The sequence below is a fragment of the Sapajus apella genome, unplaced genomic scaffold (genome assembly GCF_009761245.1).
Source record: "Sapajus apella isolate SASKATOON/1434 unplaced genomic scaffold, GSC_monkey_1.0 scaffold8, whole genome shotgun sequence".
NCBI classification, from domain to species: domain Eukaryota; kingdom Metazoa; phylum Chordata; class Mammalia; order Primates; family Cebidae; genus Sapajus; species Sapajus apella.
This window is the reverse complement of record NW_022436948.1, coordinates 2,641,066-2,661,220: the sequence shown is the minus strand read 5'-3', so window position 1 is coordinate 2,661,220 and position 20,155 is coordinate 2,641,066. Positions and strand designations below refer to the sequence as shown.

Sequence of the window (20,155 nt, the reverse complement as noted above, 5' to 3'; positions counted from 1 at the left end):
CCAGCCGTGACAGCGCCACCTGCGCGGCCTCCCGGGTGGGTTCTGGGATGGCCGCCGGCCAAGGGCAGGGGAGAGGGCACCGGAGCCGCGGTCCTGGGGCCAGGGCGGCTCTGCAGCCCGGAGGGGACTCGCCAGACAGCTCCGGGGACCCCCGCCCCGCTGGGGTCAAGCGTCGCCACGCGCTCGCCTGCCAGGGGCCGACTATGCAGAAGTCAGAGGGCACAGCACGTGAGCTGAAACGCGATCCTCGCGAGGTGCCGCTGTTTGCAGGGCAGGGCCGTCCCCACCGAGCCCGCCGCGCTGCGGCTGCGACCCCGACCCCGACCCCGGCCGACGCGGGAGGAGCTAACGCCCCAAAGTGCCCCGGGGCCAACTGAGACCCTGGCCCGGGAGATGAGTGGCTCAGGCAGAGCTCGGAGGCCCCTCCCTGCTCCACCCCGCGCCCCGCACCCCTCGGCCCCGACCCGGTCCTGCCCCCGACCCCGTCCGCAGATGCCCTCGCCGCACCCCAGCCCGGTCATCCGCCGCCTCCCCCAGTTCAGCCCCGACCTCCCCGATCCCCGCGCCCCCCGACCCCGCCCCGCCCGTCCCCTCCCCCAGCCCGGTCCCAGCCCCGCCCGTTAGCGGATCCCACCCGCGCTCCCACCGCCCCACCGCCGCCGACCCGGCCGCCCCAGCCCGCACTCTCCCTCCGCGCGCGTCCCCCGCGTCCCCCGCCGCGTCCCCCCATGGCGTCCCCCCCGCGTCCTCCCGCGCGTCCCGCCCCCCCGCGTGTCCCTCGGCCGCCCCGCGCGCGCCGGCGGAACTGTGGGATCGCCGCGCACAGGAAGTGGCGGCGGCGGCGCGGCCGAGGGCGGAGGGCGGAGGGCGGCGGGATGGGGGCCGGGGGCGGCGGGTGCCGCACTCGCTGAGGCCCCGACGCAGGGCCGGGCCGGGCCCAGGGCCGAGGAGCTCAGCGGCCGGAGCGGGGCCGCGGAGGCGACGCCGGGGACGCCCGCGCGAGGAGCAGGTGGCGGCTGCCGCAGGTGAGCGCCAAGGCCCCCGCCCGAGGTCGGGCCGCCCCCTACTCAAACCCCTCCCCGCCGCCGCCCGAGGTCGTCCTCCCGCCGCCCGAGGTCGCCCTTGCCCCCGCCGCCCGACCTCGGGCCGCCCGGGGCCCCGCGCCGCATTGGGCCGGCCGCGCTCCTCGGGGCGCGGGGCCTGGGAAGGCGCGGGGCCAGGAAGGGTCCAGCCTGGGTCCTGTGCGCCCCTCGCAACCGGGGCCTCCCGGGTGGGCCTGGTCCGGCGGGTGGGCCTGGTCCGGCCCGAGGCCCAGGTCCCTTCCCGCGGCAGCCTTGGTGGCGCTGGGCTCGGCGGGAGGCCCGGGGGTTCGGGGCGCCCCCGGAGGGGCCCGGGCCGGGGCTGAGGGAAGGCGAGTGAGTTTCCGCGGGGGCGTCCCTTCCCCTCCGCCCTGGACTCTGCTCCCGGCCCCGCTCCGTTCCCCCGTGGACAGCACGCGCCCGCCGCCTGGTTTCGGGGCGCTGGGGACCCGGAACTCCCCAGGGGCCTCCTCTCCGCGCGTCCAGGCTGAGGGACAGTTTCACTTTTAGCCGCTCCGCGCGGGGATGGAGCTGCGGAGCCCAGGGTAGACTTTGCATTCGGCCCATAGGCCGGCGGCGTGTTCACACCGGCCGGGTCAGGGGAGGGGGTCAGCCCAGGAGCCAGAGCCATGAGGGCGAAAACCCACCCTTGGCCACCCCAGGACCCTTGGCACAGCGGGTCCCGAAGCACTTAGGAAAGGAGGGTTATTAGTATTTGAAGCTAGTTCAAAATTGTGTGTGTGCGTGTGTGTGTGTGTGTGTGTGTGTGTAACTTTGAGAGAAGTTTAGTGAAAGAGGGAAAATGCATTTATAAATGGCTTCCCAGACCTTTTTTATTAAAAAAAGAAAAGCAGCGCAATATTAAAAGCTTTGTCTAAGAGAATATTGGAGCAGTTGCGTTCCTTTTCCTGGGAAACATGATCTTAGAAGAAGGAAGGAGGTGCGCTGCTGGCTTCCAGAAGGGGTGATGAGCGTGCGGCTCGTATTAAAAACGAAAGCCAACGCCGAGAGCCAAGTGCACGGCTCCTGCTGGGGGCTGGGAGGTGGGGCGGGCTCAGGCTGGGAGCGGGACCCTGGCTGCTGCGGCTTTTAAATTGCAGGCGCCGCCGCTACTCCCCTACTCCGACTCGCTTACCTTCGTCTTCTCCGTGTGAAAGCTTCAGAGGGGTCTCCCGGGGATGCTGAGCGCTAATTTGGTCACTTCCTGGCTGCTCCCCCTCCCCCTTTCCAGGTAATCCTGAGCCCCCCCCCCCCACAGAGTTCAGACTTAGCCGGTCCCTGTGACAACTCGCTTCTTGTATCCATTTCTAGTTACTCTTAGGTATCTTCTTGAGGACATTGTTTAAAAAGCAGCTTCATGCCATTGACATTCAGATGAACAGGGTCCCTTGGCCTTGGAAGGTGTAGAGGCCTTAAATGTTCTGAAGCTGACTTCATGGAGTGGCTGCTTTCTGTGGTCACCCTACCTGTGTGTGGCCCTGTCCTGGCATATCTGCCAGGGTGACGCGTGGCAGCAGCCTGAAGAGTGTGTGAGAGCAGGGTTAAAGGCAGTGTGGCCAGATGGGAAAGTCCCCAGGCGTGTAGATTCTAGAACAGGCTTCCCTGGAGGGATGGTGTCGCCCCACCCCAGCCTGGTGCCCAGTGCAGACTCAGTGCCTGTGCATGAGTCTGTGTGCCAGGGCTGGGGAAGCAACCTGAAAGGAAGTAATTGTTTTATTTTGGAAATTAGGAAAAAGCATTCACCAAAGTAATCTGTTCCCTCCCTGCTGTAGACCCGTGACTGCCTCCCATCCCCTCTGCACTTTGACCTGGTAAACAAGCGTTCTGGCAAGCCAGGGCTTGAGATACTTGCCCCAGGTTCTGTCTGGGATCAGCAGGGCTGACTTGAGGCTTCCATCCCTGCAACTCCGGCCTCCAAGGACCCATCCTGGTGCTGAAAGCCTGCGGAGCCATCCTGGTGAAATCAGAGGTGGTGGGATATGTTGAAATTCTCATTAACAGGAAAGACAAAGATCAGAATGTGTTTGAGAAGAGCCTGATTTCCTGGATTCCTTTGGTGGAGGGGTGTCCTTAACTCGCCCAATCACATTTACCCTCTTCATGGACCTGGAGCCCCACTTGGGCCCTTCCAGTGCAGACCCCCCCCATCCATCTATGCTGGGGCTCCTGGTGCTTGTCATTGAAGTGCCAGTGCAGACCCCTTGTCACCATCAAAACCCACCTCTGGTAAATTCAGTGGCTTGTTCTTCCACACTTCTCCTCCTCCTCTGGCCTTGTCAAAACCTCTTGTGATTGCACAGTTACAAATTACCCAAGTTATGGCTGGCCGGTATTTCTAGATCACAGCATGACTGGCTACATTTGACTGTTTCCTTTTTAATGACTTGTTTAATGTGAGATCTTTAGCTACTCCATCTCACTGCAAGATTTTTGTTACATTAAAGTTGGACTGAATTTTCTGAAGACGGTTGCTCAGAGATTTCGTGGGACTTTACTTTGGGTTAACGGAAGAGTGTTTGGGCTTTTAAATGGGTCGTTTCAAGTGCTGAGGTTACATGACCATGAGCTGTCTGTTCCTAAAACCACCTCATAATAATTTCAAGATTAATTCTAAGTTACTAATTTCAAAATGCTGCATTTTAGGCAGTTCACCTTCTGACAGGTTTTCATTTAGTTGTTTAGAAGTCACACGTTTTGATTATCTTTGTCAAGCAGAGTACAGGAGACAGGCGCTCTGGTAACCTTGGACTGTCCGTGTTTAGTTTTGGGGGCGGGAAGGCAGCATTGATGGTGAAAGTTGGCGTTAGTTGTTTCTGCAGGACCAAAGTCTGTACCTGGCCATTAGGATACATGGATGCCTAGGTTAAATTGGCCACATCTTTCCCCAAGCCTCGGTAAAAGGATTGCAGATAGGATACGTTTTAAATGTTACTTGTGGTGAACTGAAAGCAACAGAAGCATCCTTCAGTGTGTGACAGGCAGAAATCTTCCTCCTGGCTGGCGCTCATGGTGGGACGGTGTGCCTGCAGCCTGGCGGCCTGTCCCCAGGTGATGGGGAAGGCCATGCACCATTGCTGGAGATGGTCTCGGTTACTTTAGGGGATGAAATGCAGAATAAGTAACAATAATGATGAATTATAAAATGAGCGTAGTAACAAGCTGTACAAGGAAATACCTGTCCTGAAATGGATGGCTCACCCCGACTGTCGTCCTGGTTCTCAACCAGGTGCCAGGAGCCGAGCACCGGAGCTGCAGCCGCGGTGGCTCTGGTTCTTTTCCTCAGGTCCTGTTTGCTGACCTGACATTAAGTGTGTCACCTGCTTTATGACATGCCAACCTTATTATTTTCTAAGCACCTGTACACCCCTGTAAGGAGAGGGGTTTTACCCCATCACACAGAAACTGAGGGGGAAGGCGTGGCCAGCATCTCAGCTCCAGCAAATCTAGATTTAAACAAAAGTCTGATAGAGTCCAAAGCTGTCATTCTTTCTACCAGACTACCTTGATGCTCATAAAATCCAATAGATGAAAATCTACATTTCCGAAACAGAGACAAAGTCATTGGCTCCGCATACACATATTCATTTAAACACTTTTCACTTGTAGAAGGCTGCACTTGCTGGACTGGGGGCTCTGAAACCCCCATCTGAAATGATAGAAACAGATACATGCTGGATATGGTAGGGAATGGGGAAGAAAGTTAATTGACGTAAGTTCATCTGTGCTCAGCTTTTTGTGGTATACTTAGTGAGAGTAAAATAAAGAGCTGTTTATTGACTCCTAACGTGAAGAATGTGCTGATGATTGGGTTAAGCTTTTCATGGATTGATTTCTGATTTAGGCCATTGTCCTCGTCTAATTGGAGTGATTGATTGAATGAAAAAATGTGCATTTTATTAGGGAGTTACACATAATCTGTGCATGCATTGAGAAATTAATCAATTGTTATACTTTGTAAAATATGGTATAATACCATTGATTTTTGCCAAAATAGACAGAAGTCAGATTGTTAGATGAAGACCGTATCAGTTTGGGTTACGCACTTGTCAGTTTGGGAAGTGTGTGCCAAGGTGAGATGCAAATTGCAGGAGGGAACCCCGCAGAGGGTGAGACTCAGACCTCCAGGCAGGCCTGATCCCTGTGAGAAGAGGCAGAAGGAGCAGGGCTGGGGAGGAGGAGCCTCAGACCCCGCCCTTCGTTAGGCACAGCCAGCCCAGTGCTGAGTCCTTGGGCTGAGCTGACCTCCAGGGTGGCCCTGCGTCTCTCAGGCCTGGCCCTGCACGAATACCCCTTTGGTTGTTGCCCCTGAAGGGGTCCTGAAGGTGTCTTGGTGAGGAGGCTATGACGCACCTGTCACCTTGAAGCCACTCTCTCTGGCAGAGCTCCATGGCAGCCTCAGAGACGAAGTTTAGGGACCTAAAATTTTATGCATTTGTTTTAGAGATGGGACCTCGCTGCGTTGCCCAGGCCAGACTCAAACTCCTGGCCTCAAGTGATCCTCCCACCTTGGCCTCCCAAGTGTCTAGGACTACAGGTGCTGTCACCACACCTGGCTAAGTTTAGTGACTTTTGGTAATCCACAAAAACAAAAGGAATAGTAAAGACCATCCCAACTGTGAATCACCACGCGGCACGGGCGGGTGGTATTTTGGATTAGTTTTAGAAAGCGAACCATGGCGACCCAAGGAGGACTCCCTGCCGTGGCTGGTAGCAAGCTGGCGCCGGGAATCGGAAGTGCTGGTGTTCTGGGAGTTTTCAAATGCACTCTAGCAATCAAGACATACGCGTTTCAGTGCACACAGGTTATTTTCAGTCTTCTAAATCAGGAGTGTATTACTACGACTTAAGTTCTAGAACATTGGTTGGAAAATGTGTTTGTCATGCAGTACACTTCCAGCTCCAGACTAGCATTGCATTTTCCTGGAGCCCCAAAGCCTTTGTAACTTTTACTTCTTTTCTTTAAATGTTAGTGAATTATTGAGGCCCTGTGAGGTGGCTCACGCCTGTAATGCCAGCACTTTGGGAGGCCGAGGTGGGCAGTTCACTTGAGGTCAGGAGTTCGAGACCAGCCTGGGCAACATGGTGAACCCCTGTCTCTACTAAAAAAAAAAAAAAAATACAAAAATCAGCCAGGTGTGGTGGCGCATGCTGGTAGTCCCAGCTGCTGGGGATGCTGAGGCAGGAGAATTGCTTGAACCCGGGAGATGGAGTTTACAGTGAGCTGAGCTCGTGCCACTGCACTCCAACCTGGGAGACAGAGCCAGACTCCATCTCAATTAATCAATCAGTCAATCAATCAATGTTAGTGAATTACTGAGTACAGAAGGTTTCTTTTTGGTGAACAAAGCTATACAGGAAGATCATCAACACAGATTCTGATGGGGCCCTGCCAGGAAGGTAAGTGACAATGCAGACATGAGGCCTAGGAAGGGGTGACTGGTGAACATGAGTGAGAGACTGAGGCCTCCTTCAAAGGGCCTGGCTCTCCTGACTGCCCACCACTGACCCCCAGCTAAGCAGGGCCAGGTGGTCATAGGACCAGAGTTACCCGATCTTTAGTCTTCCAGGAGGAACCAGAAATCTGGAGTTTTATGTGCAATCTATTTATTTTTTAGCAAACCACACAAGCTGAATTAAAAATCTTGCCACCTGAATTCAGCTGGGGCTACTATTTTTACAATCTCTGGGCTACAGTATTTGTTTATTTCTTGAAATAAAGTAACTGAACGAATTAAATGAGGACAAAACGGGCACTTCAAAAATGCAGGAAGAGAGGGGAAAAAATCTCAAGAAATTTCGTGCAGGTGAAACCAAAAGAATCATCGCCTCTGTCTCAGGGATGGCTGCTGGAAACAGCGTTCTCTGATGATACTTAGAGGAAAGGAGAAGATGGTATTCAGAGAATAAGCACAGGATGGAAAACAGCAACTCCATGTGTCTTTAAGTGCCTACAGGAGACTCTCCCATAAGATCTCTGCAAATATAAATCCTGCAAAAAATAATGTTTTCCAGAGGCACTCCTAATCCCGACCTGTTTGTAGGGGATGTTCTGTGTCCATGTCTCTGGGCACACGTGTGCAGCCCTCTGATGTCCTGTGTGCTTAACCTCTGAGTGGGCTGCTTCCCGGAACAACACCAAGTCACAGCCACCAGTGATGTGTGAGGTTGAGCCACATATTTGTTAGCACTTGGTATTGCTGTGATTTTTGCAAAGATAGTAGATACAAACTGTTGTGCAATTGTGGTCTTGATTTACGCCTCCCTGCTGGATGAAGTTGAGCATCCTGTATATTTATTGGTTACACACGTCCTTCTCTGTGAAATTCCTGTTCATGTGTTTCACCCATTTTTCTTTTGGGTTATGTCATTTTCTCACCTATTCCTTATATATAGTTTCCATATTCTATATTTCCTTATATATTCAGGCTGTTCATCTTTGGTTGTAATGTGTGTATTAGATACTTTTCCCAGTTGGGTTTTATCTTTCACTGTCTTTGTATTGATGACAAGATAGTTTAAATGTAATGTATAATTTTATCCATCCTTTTTTTTTTTTCTGGGTAGTGCCTTTTGCATGTTGCTTGAAGTTCCTCCCAATTCTTGGGTCACAGATGTATTCTGTATTTTTTTGTAGAAGTTGTAAAGTTTGCTTTATCTGCTTAGGCCTTTTGTCCCTCAAGAGTTGACTGTGCAGGTCTTCCTAGGTGTCTTTTGATAAAGCACTGTGATATTCCACATACCACCTGACACTCTGTGTTTAAATTTATTCCCAGGTGCCCTTATTATTGTTCTAGCTTTTGTAAATGGGGTGTGTGTGTGTGTGTGTGTGTGTGTGTGTGTGTGTGTGTTTGCGTGTGTTTTTGAGACAGAGTCTCGCTCTGTCACCCAGGCTGGAGTGCACTGGTGTGATCTCAGTTCACTGCAACCTCTGCCTCCTTGGTTAAGCGATTCTCCTGCTTCAGCCTCCCCTGGGATTATAGGCGTGCACCACCACGCCCAGCTAATTTTTGTATTGTTAGTTGGGCAGGCTGGTCTCAAACTCCTGACCTCAGGCAATCTGCCTGCCTCTGCCTCCTAAAGTGCTGTATAGGCATGAGCCACTGTGCCCAGCACTGTCAAAAGCATTTAAGGCCATATAACGTATGTAATATTTTCATTGTTCAGCATTTTATAATTTTTTTATTCTTCCATGACCCATGAGTGCTTTTATGTTCAAAGGCCTTAAGGATTTTAGATTATGTTTTTTTTATTATTTCAGCTGAAAAGACTCATGGGCAGAGGATATAGTCTGTATAGCACGGATTCCCTGGCATTTCTTTAAGGGTTGAATTCTATTGTGTATCTTCTGGCTTATAAAGTTGCTCTTAGGAAGTGAGCTGTCATCTCAATTGCCTTTTCTGTGTCAGTAGTAAGCTTGTTCTCTGGCTGCTTTTATAGTCTCTTTTATTTCTGGTGTTTTTCAGCTTCACTGTGGTCTTTCTAGAATGAATTTCTTTTTATTTCTCCTGCTTTGGATTCATCATACTTCCTGAAGATAGAGTATCACGTCTTTCAGCAATTGTGGAAAAGCTTTAGCTGTTATTTTGTTGAATACAGTCATTCCTCAGTATCCACCAGGGACTGGTTCCAGAACCCACCACGGATACCAAAATCTGTGGGTGCCTAAGTTCCTGATATAAAATGGTGTCATATTTGTACATAACCTGTGTACATCCTCCCGTATATTTTTAAATCATCTTTAGATTACTTATAATATCTAATACAATGCCTGTATATCACTTCATTAACATGGATTTAAAATAGTAGAGAGCCAAGCTGGGCACAGTGGCTCACGCCTGTAATCCCAACACTTTGGAAGCCTGAGGCAGGTGGATCATGAGGTCAGGAGTTCAAGACCAGCCTGGCCAAGATGTTGAAACCCCATCTCTACTAAAAATACAAAAATATGCTGGGCGTGATGGCAGGCGCCTGTAATCCCAGCTACTCGGGAGGCTGAGGCAGGAGAATTACTTGAACTTGGTGGGGCGGAGGTTGCAGTGAGCTGAGATCACACCATTGCACCACAGCCTGGGCGACAGAGTGAGACGCAGTTTAAAAAAAAAAAATTAGTAGCAACAAATTCAATTTTTGCTTTTTGGAATTTCCGCCCCCAAATATCTTCGATTCATAGTTGGTTGAATCCACAAATGTGGAACCCCTAGATATGAAGGGTCAGCCATCCTGCATCTGCCTCACATCTGGCTTTCTGATGCCATCCTCCCAGCCCCTCAAGCTCCTAGTCATGTTTCTACCTTTTAGTCTTTTTGTGCTTCATTCCAGTTATTTCTTCAGCTCTGCCTTCCAGTTTAGCAACTCTGTCTTCATCTCCAACTACTGTGCTATTAATATACATACATATACATATATATGTATGTATGTGTATATATGTGTATACTTATATATGTGTGTATATACATATATATTTGTACACACACACATATATATATATGTATATTGAGATGGAGTTTTGCTCTTGTTGTCCAGGCTGGTGTGCAGTGACGTGATCTCAGCTAACTGCAACCTCTGCCTTCTGGGTTCAAGTGATTCTCTTGCCTCAGCCTCCTGAGTAGTTGGGATTATAGGCGCCCACCACTATGCCCAGCTAATTTTTGTTTTTTTGTTTTTTGAACGGAGTTTCGCTCTTGTTGCCCAGGCTGGAGTGCAATGGTGCAATCTTGGCTCATTGCAATGTCCGCCTAGGGTTTAAGCAGTTCCCCTGCCTCAGCCTTCCAAGTAGCTGGGATTACAGGCGCCTGCTACCACATCTGGCTAATTTGTATTTTTAGTAGAGATGGGGTTTCTCCATGTTGGTCATGCTGGTCTTGAACTCCCGACCTCAGGTGATCTGCCCACTTCTGCCTCCCATAGTGCTGGGATTACAGGTGTGAGCCACTGTGCCCAGCATCTGTGCTATTAATATTTAATCTGTTCTTCTTTTCTTTTCTTTCTTGAAATGGGGTCATGCTGTGTTGCCCAACCTGGTCCCAGGCTTAAGTGATCCTCCCACCTCGACCTCCCAAATTCTGGGATTATAGGCATGAGCCGCCATGCCCAGCCTAACCTGTTCTTTTAATTTTCATTATTTTAATGATGATAGTTTTCATTCCTGGAAGTTCTCTTTGTTTCTTTCCACGTTGGCTTCTCCTCTTGTTTGGTTTTCTTACATTTGTTTTTATTTTCTCTTTATCTCTAAACATACGTATTTTCTATTCTGTAGCTAATAATACCAAAGCAATACCATATTATAATCATATTGACAAATACAAAATGTGAATGTGTTGAGGGTTGGACGCTGCCACTTGTTCTGCCGCCTCCTGCTCACTGGTACTGCCCCTCGCATGCTTTGTGATTTTGAATTGAGAGTTTATTTCACATGGGCTTTGTCTGTAGATTCCTGCAAGACTTGAAGGGAGCAAAGCCTCCCTGGGGAAGCGCTGTTCCTGCCAGGAGCCTGGGATTGGGAGTGATGAAGAATAGCTTTGGGTCAATTTCCTGGGATCACAAAGGGGATGGCTAAAGATGTAATTGACTAAGATGGAAAGTGATCCTACAACAGAAATCTGAGACTGAAGAAATTGCTGATGGTGGTGGTGGGTCTACATAGAACCTGATGAATGAAACGATAATGAACAGAAGAAGGAATGTCACAGATTCGATGTACCAGGCTGTCTGGGGGGAAATTTTATCTAAGGCTAAGCTGCCTGGTGTAGGACAACTTGTAATTTCCGGGGAGTTTAAAGCTGGGAAGCCTCCCCGCCAAGCACATCATTATCAAATGCTTTTCACCAGTTTTTTTGTTTTGTTTATGAGACAGAGTATCACTCTGTAGACCAAGCTGGAGTCCAGTGGCACCATCTCGGCTCACTGCAGCCTCCACCTCTGAGGCTCAAGTGATTCTCCTGCCTCAGCCCCCTGGGTAGCTGGGAGTACAAGTGCCTGCCACCACACCCAGCTAATTTTTTGTATTTTAGTAGAGATGGGGTTTCACCATGTTGCCCAGGGTGATCTCAAACTCCTGAGCTCTGGCGATCCACCCGCCTCGACCTCCCAAAGTGCTGGGATTACAGGTGTGAGCCACCGTGCCTGGCCCACCAGTTTTTACAACTGCAAAATGTGACTCAGATTTTGTCCTTATAAACTTAACTTTTTGTCTACGTCCCTGTCACCCATTCCACCTGAGATGCTTTCTGCTACTTTAGGATAGGTGGGCCAGGCCACCATTCCAATTGGCTTTCTTCAGATGACTTTTATTCAGAAGCTGAAGAACTAAAGAACCACTGTACATGTACATGGTATAAGCCAGTAATAGTTAAAAGGCATGTCAGGGTTCAAAAGTAGAAAATAAGTTTGAAGAAAAAGACTAGGAAGCAGCTGAAATTGTGCTATTCTTGGGATCCGGCTGAGGACGTCTTCCCAGCAGACCCATTCCTGTGTGTTCTGCTCCCACCACCTTGTCCTGTCCATCTCCTGTGTCTGCTGGTGTCCAGGACAGAAACCCGGGCCCCGTCTATGCCCCCCTTCCTCCATCTCCCTCACTCCCTTCCCCACCTACTGCTCCTTGACCCTCACAGACTCCTGCTGCCTGTCCCCCTCCCCACCGCCAGCCCTGCCTTCCGCCGCCGGGTCTGCCTGTGGCCTCACAGGGGGGTCACTCCAGCTGAGCTCCCATCACACCTGTTCCCCACAGCATAAGGGGCAGCATTTCAGTAGCCCCGCGTATTCCCCGTCACTGCCTGCCCAGCCCCCTCAACGACGTCTGCTGCTGTCAGTGTCCCTCCGCCTCAGGCTCCGCGCCCCCCACACCCGATCTTCAAGCTGCCCCACTGGCCATGTTCTGCCTCAGACCTTCGCCTACCTGGAACGCTCTTTCTCCCTTTGCCCAGGGACTTTGGCCTGGATGTCACTTTGCCGAGGTGGCCTGCCCCTATCCTGAGTGTGAGTTGGATACACACACACACACTCTTTTTTTTTTTGAGATGGAGTTTCACTGTTGTGGCCCAAGCTGAAGTGCAGTGGCATGATCTCGGCTCACCGCAACCTCTGCCTCCCAGGTTCAAGTGATTCTCCTGCCTCAGCCTCCTGAGTAGCTGGGACTACAGGCATGTGCCACCACGCCCGGCTAATTGCATATTTTTAGTAGAGACGGGATTTCTCTATGTGGGTCAGGCTGGTTTTGAACTCCCAACCTCAGGTGACCTGCCCGCCTCTGCCTCCCAAAGTGCTGGGATTACAGGGGTGAACCACCGCATCCAACACGCACACACTCTTAACACACTGTAACAGAGTCACGTCGTGGCCGCTGTCTCTGTGGCCCGCCCACTTCAGTTTACATTGCACTGCCGACGTTCCATGAGCCCCCTCGAGGGAGGATGAACTCGGCTCCCCTGCCTGGACACAGCCGGCTGTGGTAGCCTCGACAGTGGACATGCTACTCCGTGTTCCTGGTTATAAATATGATGGGCGTCCTCATACAGTTCTTCTCTAGTCAGTGTCTTGAAGGTACATTCTGCCGGTGGATTGCTGAGTAAAGGGTCTTGACATTTCCAAGACGTTAGACACATTGTTGCTGATTTGCTCTCTGCAAAGATTGTTTCTGTTTCAAGCACACCAGTAGCATTTGAAAGAATAACACTGTTGTGATGCTTAATAGTTTTTTATTTCCATTTATCTTCTAGTTTTTTTTTTTTTTTTTTTTTTTTTTTTGTAATGCGGGATCTTGCTCTGTTGCTCAGGCTGGAGTGCAGTGGTAAGATCTGGATCTCAGCTCCCTGCAACCTCCACCTCCCTGGTTCAAGCGACTCTCGTGCCTCAGCCTCCGGAGTAGCTGGAATTGCAGATGTGTGGCATCACGCCTGGCTAATTTTTGTATTTTTAGTAAAGATGGAATTTCACCATATTGGCCAGGCTGGTCTCAACTCTGGACCTCAAGTGATCTGTCCGCCTCAGGTTCCAAGGTGCTGGGATGACAGACGTGAGCCACCATGCTTGGCTTATCTTCTAGTTTTGAAATTCAACGTGGCTGGCTGTGGTGGTTCACACCTGTCATCCCAGCACTTTGGGAGGCTGAGGTGGGCGGATTACTTGAGGTCAGGAGTTCAAGACCAGCCTGACCAACATAGTGAAACCCTGTCTCTACTAAAAATACAAAAATTAACTGGGTATGGTGGTGCGTGACTATAATCCCAGCTTCTCAGAAGGCTGAGACATGAGAATTGCCTGAACCCAGGAGGCGGAAGTTGCAGTGAGCTGCGATTGTGCCACTGCACTCCAGCCTGAGACTGGAGTGAGACTCCAACTCAGAAAAAGAAAAGAAAAAAAAAGAAATCCAACATGCCAAGATTGAGTAAAGCTTCATCTCCTGGGAAAACCATAGGAAGCACAGTTGCTGCTGTGCAGTATTTTATTTCAGCTGGAAAATGGACTGAGGGTGTCTGACTGTGCCGAAGGAGCCCGGTCTCTCTGGGCTGCTGTGGGCTTGGAGGCTGGGTCGTGGGTATGGCCCGGGCAGGTTTCCTTCTCTGCTCTCAGCTGAGCACCTGTCTCCTCGTCTGTTCTTCCTCAGCAGCTTGTGAGGCTGCACATGTGAAAATGCCTTGTCAATGGCGCAGTGGCATGTGTGCCTGCTGTGCCGTGTGCGTGTCGGGGCAGCCGTGTTGTGTGTGGCCGTGTGCACTGTGAGTCCTGGCTGGGCTGCCCGGGGATGATGGCACTTGGGGAAGCGTGACTGCGATCAGTGAGCGCTACGTTCAAAAGCCGAGCAATCTAGAAGCGACAGCCTGAGCGGTACGCCTTTGTCCTGAGCTGGCCTGAGGACCTCCGAGCACCTGGCACTCCTGCCTCCCGAGAGCCCCCACGTCCCCGCATCCTGGCATTCAGGCTTCTCCCTATGCTCCCGGGGTGGGGCTGAGGAGTGAGCTCGCCCGTCTCTGCTGTTTCTGCTTGAAGAACAGCGCAGCGTGACCTCGGGGCAGAGGACGTGGCTCTGTGTCTCTTGTGCCCCCGGGCGTCTCAGAGCGCTGTGGAGACTCAGGGTGTGGATTTGAGCTTTGACATCAGTCGGCACCGGCCCTTTGTACCAGCAAAGCTGGTGTTTGTCCGTGGCCTCCCAGGCTGGTGCCATGTTCCTGGGCCAGCGTCCGATTCCCTTGCTGCTGAATCACGTCATGGCTCAGCATAGCTGAGGGCAGCATCTGCTGTCCCCTAGTGCCTACGATCCTGGCGTGGCATAGCAGGGACGGCCGCTGTTCCTGAGGAACGCTCTGGACAGGCATCTGCAGGGGCGGGGGACGGAGGCGGGGGGTGGAGGCGGGGAGCTCCTGGTCAGCCTGTTCTTGTCTTGAACTTTGTCAGGTATGCGAAGGCTGCCTTTGTGAGTCACTAGCAGGAAGGTGGGAAAGGCCTCTGCAGGTCTCTTCTGCCAGGAACTCAGCTTTGATCTTGAGCGCTGGGGACTATTCAGCTTTACTGTCAGGGATTCTGACGACTCAGAGATGGTAGCTGCCCTTTTCCCGGTGGTATTGCCACTGAATGTGTGGATGGGTCACAGCTTTGTGGCCTTTTGCAAATCAGCCTCAAAATTTGCAGTCACATTTATGGTAGGACAGATTCATTTCACAATGATTTTGCCAATTACCCTTGTTATTTCCACTCACATGTATCTCCCCAAAGTGGAAACAAGGACAGGTCCAGAGCCAGGTGCGGGACGTCCCCTGCTCACTAGCATTAAGTAGACAGGCGTCTTACTGCTGAGTGATGGTCCCTGGACATTTCCAGTCAACTGTGTTTGACATGGTGGTGAACTGGACACGTGATGGGTGGCAGTGTGTTAACTGTTCATAGCAAGGAAGATTTGTTTTGAGTCTGGTGGTTTGATTCTGAGTTGGTCATTCTTAACGCCAGGGAGGGGGAAGAGAGAGAAAATGGAGAGAGAGAATGAATGAGAATAAATGTACAAACTTTTTTTGGACGAAAAGAAAATTGAGAAGGAAGTGATAGTAATTCCTAATTGTTTTTACTTGGTCACTTATTATGTATTTATTTCCAGAAAGGGATCGTTTTTTCTTCCTTACAAATTTTATGAAAGAAAAAGAAAACTGGAAGTATTTAATAACTTTGTCATAATTTTTATTTTGTGCCTCATGATTAAATTGTATTTTAGGGAATCTGTCAACCTTTTTTAAAATTAGGAAATACTTTATATGAAAACGCATACATAAAGTGTTGAACCCCTGCACCTGCCTCAAGTAGAGAAATGAACCATGATAGATACTTTAGAAGGCAAAGTTTAGTGAAGCTAAAAACTTCTAAAATTCTTGATATGCAAACAGAAAAGGGGTGTGGGAAGGATGTCAACCTTAGATAACCCGTCATATCTCAGCCTGTGCTGTCTGGGGCAGAGCGCATGAGCCACGTAGCCCACAGAGGCATGCTGGAAACGTGGCCGGTGGAAACTGACATACACTCTTGGTGTGAAATGCACGCCAGTCTCAGAGGCGTAACATGAAGGAGAATGTAAGTGATCTCATTCATATTCTTCTATATTGGTTGCATGCAGAAAGGATAATATTTTAGATATACTGAGTTGAGTAAAATGTATTATTAAATTATTTTTTGCCAGTTTCTTTTGCTTTTGAATGTGGCCTCTAGCAGTGTAAAGTCGGACACAGGCTGGCGTCTGCAGCTCTCATGCATTTGCCATGTTGGCATGCTCCGGGGTCAAGGCCACTGCAGGGGTACGGCCTTGTGCCTTGGGCAAGTCTCTCCTCTGGGGCCCTGCATCCAGGGCTCAGGGAGTGGTCAGCCTAAGCCTGTCACTCTCTGCCTGGCTGGGCCCCACATCTCCATTGCATAATGGAGGTAATACGGGAGAGGGCTTAGGCAGCTTGGCGAATGCATTGTTACTGCTTCATGTTGTTATTAATAAAGCATCGTGATGTCTCTTCTGTAGTATGGAAATATGTTTTGTAGGTTGCACCCAGGGTTTCAGATTGACATATATTTCCATCTGGAACCTCTCGGGCGCATCTGCATCAGGACACGAAGTGGCCGCTGCTGGCTCAAGCCGCGCTGAGAGGGCCGTTGGGGGTAGACTCAGCCCCTCACTGGGGTTGGCCAAGGCAGGCTTCCTCTTTCTCCCTGAGGTGTGCCTTATGGGTGCTTGCATTCCTGGAAAATCCAGTGTCTGTGAAACCAAAATTCATGGCATTTGCATGAGAGTTGGAGTCAGCTCTGAGCCGAGGCAGGTGTCTGGTGAGACCCGTGAAGGATGCATGTCGGCCACGCTCCAAGAACCAGCAGTGCCTTCCATCACTGTGGCAGCAAACACCCCTCCAGAAACATCCCTAAACATCTAGGGGAGTGGGTGGCCACATCCTGCAAGACTCGCTGGGTCAAAGGGCGCCTGGGTCTCCTGCACCTACAGGTGCCCTGGTCTGGGGGGTAGTGCCGGCCTCTTAGGGTGGTGCCCCTGGGTGGGCTTAAGGAGGCAGCTGCCCAGCTCTTCCTGTGGTTTCCATCTTCAGGTGTCTAGGGTGACTGGCGGCCACCGAGTCGTGTCCAGTGTCATAGCCCTTCGCTTGTCTTGTGGGGCCACTCGTGAGATGCAGGATCCCTCGTGCACAGGTCAGCCCCCACATGAGGTCCACACCTCCGCGCAGGCCCTGCAGGCAGGAGAGAGCAAGCCGTGTCCTCCTTTGTGAATTAGCCCCTAGAAACTTAAGAGGGCAAGTGCTGGATTGCTGTGGACTGTGAAGCTGTGGCCCAGGCGGGCTGTCCTTCCCCTCCTGGCTGGGCTGCTGGTCAGCGGCGCCTCCTGCCCGGGCCACCCTGCCTCGTATGCTCTGCACCAACCTTGGGGCTGCCCTGCCTCAGATGTCCTTCTCCTTCAGCCTCAAGGGCCTCATGGCCTGGACCTCCCTGACCAGCCAGAGAGGCCAGAGTCCATGACAGTGTGGCCTCATGCCCACTCTGGGATCCCAAGAGAGGGCCTGTCCTCGCTAAGCCTCCGAGGTCGGTTCTCAGCCTCTTGGACAAGTTTCTCCCCTGTTCACAAGCAGGAGCTCCTTGTATAACGGAGATGGGAAAAAGCCCCGCCAGAGGCCCCTGGGAGCCCTTTCTGTTCCTCGTCACTCAGCCCTGTCAGTCCTTGAGTTTTTCCCCAGAGTGTCCTCAATAAGGAATTGTGGGCCCCGGGGATTTTCTTCTGGTCAGTGTTCTGGTTTTTTCCTTTTGAGACAAAGTCTCACTTTGTCACCCAGGCTGGAGTGCAGTGACACAATCTTGGTTCACTGCAGCCTCTGCCACCCAGGTTCAAGCAATTCTCCTGCCTCAGCCTCCCAAGTAGCTGGGATTACAGGTGCACACTGCCACATCCAGCTAATTTTTGTATTTTTAGTAGAGGTGGGGTTTTGCCATGTTGGCCAGGTTGGTCTCAAACTCCTGACCTCAGGTGATCCAACAACCTCGGCCTCCCAAAGTTCTGGGATTACAGACATGAACCACCTCGCCCAGCCAGTGTTCTGGTCTGTTTGCGATGGTGTAAGCAACCGTCTCTTTAAAGAGGTACATCTGGCCAGGTGGTTTCCTCTGTCATTAAGATGAGTCACCTTGTCTCAGTTCTCGGGGCTTCCTGGATGTCCCCAGACAGTCCCCAGAGCTTGGGGCCAGCTGCAGGTGTGCCCTGCCACGCCCTGTGACCTCCTCCTCCTCCTCTCCCCTTGTCCCCCAACCTCCTCCACCCCCGCCTTTCTCCCTTCCCCCGTCTTCCCCTGGCTTCCCTCTCCTCCTCCCTTCATGCTGAGGGCATTTGGCCTCGTAGATAAGCTGTTTCTAAGGAGCTCATTGGTTCCGATGGTGGGTGCTGCCTCTTTGGCCTCGTCCCTGTTTTCTGCTGTATGGAGCGTGGCCCTTTCCTAATCTGAAGGAGCTGCATGGTCCCTCCTTGGGCTGCCTCTGGTCTAGCCCAGAGGCTGGGTGGCCTGGTGCTGGGTGCCCTGACACTGGACGCTGGGGTGGCTTGGTGCTGGATGCTGGTGGCCGGGTACTGGGTGCTGGGTGCCCTGGTGCTGGGTGCACAGAGGGGCTCTCTGTGGGTCTGCCCTTGGGTGTTGTGGGGTGAGCCGGGTCAGCATTGCACAGGTTGGACTGCTGCTTGCCTGGTTGTCTCCTTTCCCTGCTCTCTCCCTTCTCCCCCCTCACCTGAGATAGATTGGAGTTAGCAGTGATGGCTTTGTTTTTTGTGAGAAGTGTCATACTTAATGCCTTGCGGCATCTCTAAGGGAAGCACTGGTTTTACTAAAGATGTGCTTCAGTACAGGGACGCACGGTGCTGAGCAAGGCAGGGAACCTGGATCCTCACCTGTCTATACTGCCCGGCTTCTCTCCTGATCCTGTGGCTAGACCTCGAATAGCATCCCCACCTCCCTCAGCTAGCCTGGAGCCAGGGGGCCCGAACACAGGAGGCCTGGGTCTGGGTCAGACTGGCTCCCTGCGCAGCTGCTTTTGTGTAATTGGTGCAGATACAGAGACTCGCCTCTCTGCTTCCTGTGTTCCTAATGGGTCTCCGGTTCTTGAATAAATAACTTTCAATTACAATTTTTTTCTCTACTTAGGATTGCCAGTTTCTCCTTTTTTTTTTTTTTTTTTTTTGAGACAGAGTCTCACTCAGTTGCCCAGGCTGGAGTGCAGTGGTGCCATCTCAGCTCACTCTAGCCTCTGTCTCTCGAGTTCAAGTGGTTCTCCTGTCTCAGCCTCCCAAGTAGCTGAGATTACAGGCGCCCACCACCACGCCTGGCTAATTTTTGTATTTTAGTACAGGTGGGGTTTTACCGTGTTGGTCAGACTGGTCTCGAACTCCTGACCTCAAGTGATCCACCCTCCTCGGCCTCCCAAAGTGCTGGGATTGCAGGCATGAGCCATCACACCTGGCCAAATGCTACATCTTATTCATTTTTTCTAACTAATTTTTGTACCCATTAACCTCTCTCTACCCCCACTACCCTTCCCAGCCATCTCCCCTCTGTCTCTGTGAGTTCAGTTGTTTGATTGTTAGACCCCACAGATAAGTGGGAGCATGTTACACCTGTCTTTCTGTGCCTGGCCTATTTCACTTAATAGAATCAGCTCCACTTCCATCCGTGTTGTTGCAAATGACAGAATCTCATTCTTTTTTCTGGCTGAATAGTCCTCCATTGTGCATAAGAACCACATTTTCTTTATTCAGCCACCTCTTGATGGACAGGTAGGGTTGCCTCCAAGTCTTTCTTGTGAACAGTGCTAAGCAAACCTGGGGGTGCAGGCATCTCTGATGCACGGATCTCCTTTTGGGTAAATACCTAAGAGTTAGACAGCTGGGTCACATGGCGCCTCTAGTTTTAGTTTTCTGAAGAACCTCCAAACTGCTCTCCGTAATGGTTGTGCTAACTCACATTCCCACCAATGGCAGTTCTCTGGAAATTTCAGAGTGCAGGAACTGGTTAAACGCGGCCACTCCAAAGCAGCCCCATGAAGCAGGTCAGGGCCCAGCCCCTTCTCTGTTCTTGTAGATGTGTTGTCCTGGCTGTCCCTCCATTGCCTTCTGGATACCTGTGGCTGCTGCTGAGCTGCAACCTCCCCGAGCCTGAAATATTCACCATCTTCCCGCCTGAAGCAGTCGCCTGCTTCTGTTCTAGATGAAAAGACCCCAAAGAAATAACCAAATGCAGCCTGGGAACCTGGATTAGAGTCAGTGTTGAAAAACCAACTGTATAAGTGTTTCTGGGACTGTTGGAGAAATTTGAATATAGATTGACTAATAGATGGTATTAGGGACTAACTGTTAATTTTCTTTTTCTTTTTTTTTTCTTCTTTTCTTTGAGATAGAATCTTGCCCTGTCACCCAGGCTGCAGTGCAGTGGCGCGATCTCAGCTCACTACAACCTCTGCTTCCTGGGTTCAAGTGATTATCCTGCCTCAGCCTACTGAGTAGCTGAGATTACAGGCAGACGCCACCACACTTGGCTAATTTTTGTATTTTTTGTAGAGACGGGATTTCACTATGT

The 20,155-nt window shown here is 51.3% G+C and overlaps 1 protein-coding gene across 1 annotated transcript in view; it reads left to right on the top strand.

Moving 5' to 3' along the window:
• Window positions 1–833: 833 nt before the first annotated feature.
• The window catches only part of AGPAT3 (1-acylglycerol-3-phosphate O-acyltransferase 3), a 110,107-nt gene continuing 90,785 nt past the window's right edge, over window positions 834–20,155 (top strand). Inside the window, exon 1 of the mRNA XM_032276741.1 lies at window positions 834–1,025. The gene's annotated coding sequence lies outside the window, so the exon portion shown is untranslated. The remainder of the gene's footprint in view (window positions 1,026–20,155) is intronic.